We start from the raw sequence: 3,557 nt of genomic DNA, 5'->3' as shown, positions 1-3,557 counted from the left end.
CTCATGAGTTAGCATAGGCCTATAATGGGCTGCTATTATGTAGCATAGGCCTATGAATTGCGGCTCATTGTAACGTAGGCCTATGAATGGCTTCTATGATGTACATAGGCCTATGAATGGGCTGTCTATTTGATGTAGCATAGGCCTATGAATGGGCTGCTATTATGTAACATAGGCCTATGAATGGGCTGTTATATGTAGCAAGGCCTATGAATGGGCTGCTATGATGTAGCATAGGCCTATGAATGGGCTGTTATTATGAACATAGGCCTATGAATGCTAGTGTCTACTTGAAGGTGTAGTAACATAGGCCTATGAAGGGCTGTTATAATGTAAGCATAGGCCTAGAATGGGCTTACATGATGAGCATGCATAGGCCTATGAATGGGCTGCTACTATGATGTAGCATAGGCCTATGAATGGGCTGCTATGATGTAGCATAGGCCTATGAATGGGCTGCTATTATGATGTAGCATAGGCCTATGAATGGGCTGCTATGATGTAGCATAGGCCTATGAATGGGCTGCTATGATGTAGCATAGGCCTATGAATGGGCAGCTATTATGATGTAACATAGGCCTATGAATGGGCTGCTATGATGTAGCATAGGCCTATGAATGGGCTGCTATGATGTAGCATAGGCCTATGAATGGGCTGCTATGATGTTGTTTTATGTTGACTAATAGCAGAGAAAAGGCCAAACCAGACCCATGCCATCCTACACTATGCTAGTTTAGCTGCAATTTATTGTTTTGGGTGCACACACAGGAGGTCCCATCCCGGGAAGAAATGACATCTAATATCAGCCCTGTTTTAAACCAAACCCTTTCGTCCAACCCTCCTCTCCTATTCTCCTCCTCTCCTCCCATAGTCTGGTGTGTGTGTGGGGTGGAGGGCGAGGGTTCATGGGGTCATGGTGTAGGGATCAGGCGTTGTCTTCGATGGGAAAGACGAGGCGTGTGCTGCGGGACAGGAATTCCTGGTTCATCTCTCTCTCTAGTGCCTCTTCAGACGTGCTGCTGCTCCTCTTCCCGTTGACCCCCCAGCCCGCGTCCGCCCCTCCACTGGACGCCCCTTTAGCCGTGATGGCCGTGTCGTCGTAGGTCAGCGCCAGGTCGCCGTCGTTCAGGATCAGGTCGGAGTCGTCGTCTCTCAGCTGCTCATGGTTCTGGAAGATCGGAACAGAGAAATGAAAATGGGAACAGAGACATGAAGATGGGAACAGAGACAGGCATGGACTCTACAAGGTSTCGACAGCGTTCCACAGGGATGCTGGTCCATGTCGACTCCAATGCTTCCCACAGTTGTGTCAAGTTAGCTGGATGTTCTTTGGGTGGTGGACCATTCTTGATACACACGGGAAACTGTTGAGCGTGAAAAACCCAGCAGTGTTGCAGTTCTTGACACAAACCGGTGTGCCTGGTACCTACTACCTTACCCTGTTCAAAGGCATTTAAATATTTAGTCTTGCCCATTCACCCTCTGAATGGCACACATACACAATCCATGTCTCAATTGTCTCAAGGCTTAAAAATCCTTCTTTAACCACGTCTCCTCCCCTTCATCTACACTGATTGAAGTGGATTTAACAAGTGACATCAATAAGGGATCATGGTTTTCACCTGGTCAGTCTGTCGTGGAAAGAGCATGTGTTCCTAATGTTTTGTTTATGTAGCTACATCGTAATGATCAATGTTTCCTTCCATAATACTGTGACATATAAAGCTCTGATCGGGACCGCCAATCAATGCCACTGGTCCCCAGGGTGTGTGTGTGTGTGTGTGTGTGTGTGTGTGTGTGTGTGTGTGTGATGTTAGTGATGATTATATAGGAGGTGACTCGATTACAGCCTGGTGAAAACGGATCAATAAATAGTAATCAGGATGACATATTCTGGATGAGTGAACTGAGTCAACATTATTCTGGAAACCTAAAGAAAAACTCTACATCTACATCCAGTGGTCAGGATCAGGGAGAGGGAACTACTACCCTCTCACTGCTGTCCGTCGATGTGGGATAGGGGTGCTCCCTCTGCTGTTTCCTGAAAGTCCACAATTCATCTCCTTGTTTTGTTGACGTTAAGTGAAGAGGTTGTTTTTCCTGACACCACACTCGAGGGCCCTCACCTCCTCCCTATAGGCCGTCTCGTCGTTGTTGGTAATCAATGCTGAGCCGTAGTCGATGAACAGCATTCTTACATAGGTATTCCTCTTGTCCARATGGGATAGGGCAGTGTGCAGTGTGATTGCGGTTGCGTCGTCTGTGGACCTATTGGGGCGGTAAGCAAATTGGAGTGGGTCTAGGGTGTCAGGTAGGGTGGAGGTGATATGCTCCTTGACTAGTCTCTCAAAGCACTTCATGATGACGGAGGTGAGTGCTACGGGGCGATAGTAATTTAGCTCAGTTAACTTAGCTTTCTTGGGAACAGGAACAATGGTGGCCATCTTGAAGCATGTGGGAACAGCAGACTGGGAAAAAGATTGATTGAATATGTCCGTAAACACACCAGCCAGGTAGACTGCGCATGCTCTGAGGACGCGGCTAGGGATGCCGTCTGGGCCGGCAGCCTTGCGAGGGTTAACACGTTTAAATGTTTTACTCGTGTTGGCTGCAGTGAAGGAGAGCCCGCAGGTTTTGGTAGCAGGCCGTGTCGTTGGCACTGTATTGTCCCCAAAGCGAGCAAAGAAGTTGTTTAGTTTGTCTGGGAGCAGGACATCGTGGTCCGCGACGGGGCTGGTTTTCTTTTTGTAGTCCGTGATTGACTGTAGACCCTGCCACATACCTCTCGTGTCTGAACCGTTGAATTGCGACTCTACTTTGTCTCTATACTGACGCTTAGCTTGTTTGATTGCCTTGCGGAGGGAATAGCTACACTGTTTGTACTCGGTCATGTTTCCAGTCACCTTGCCCTGGTTAAAAGCAGTGGTTCGCGTTTTCAGTTTTGCACAAATGCTGCCATCAATCCACGGTTTCTGTTTGGGGAAGGTTTTAATAGTCACCGTGGGTACAACATCACCGATGCACTTGCTAATAAACTCGCTCACCGAATCAGCGTATACATCAATGTTGTTGTCCGACGCAATGCGGAACATATCCCAGTCCACATGATCGAAGCMGTCTTGAAGCGTGGAATCAGATTGGTCGGACCAGCATTGAACAGACCTGAGCACGGGCATTTCCTGTTTTAGTTTATGTCTATAGGCTGGGAGCAACAAAATGGAGTCGTGGTCAGATTTTCCGAAAGGAGGGTGGGGCAGGGCTTTGTATGCATCGCGGAATTTAGAGTAACAATGGTCCAGGATTTTTTCCCGCCCGGGTAGCGCATTTGATATGCTGATAAAATTTAGGGAGTCTTGTCAGATTAGCCTTGTTAAAATCCCCAGCAACAATAAATGCAGCCTCAGGATATGTGGTTTCCAGTTTAAATAGAGTCCAATGAAGTTCATTCAGGGCCATCGATGTGTCTGCTTGGGGGGGATATATACGGCTGTGATTATAATCTAAGAGAATTCTCTTGGTAGATAATGCGGTTGACATTTGATTGTAAGGAATTCTAG

The sequence above is a fragment of the Salvelinus sp. IW2-2015 genome, unplaced genomic scaffold (genome assembly GCF_002910315.2).
Source record: "Salvelinus sp. IW2-2015 unplaced genomic scaffold, ASM291031v2 Un_scaffold3230, whole genome shotgun sequence".
Taxonomy (NCBI): domain Eukaryota; kingdom Metazoa; phylum Chordata; class Actinopteri; order Salmoniformes; family Salmonidae; genus Salvelinus; species Salvelinus sp. IW2-2015.
This window is presented reverse-complemented; position numbering follows the sequence as displayed.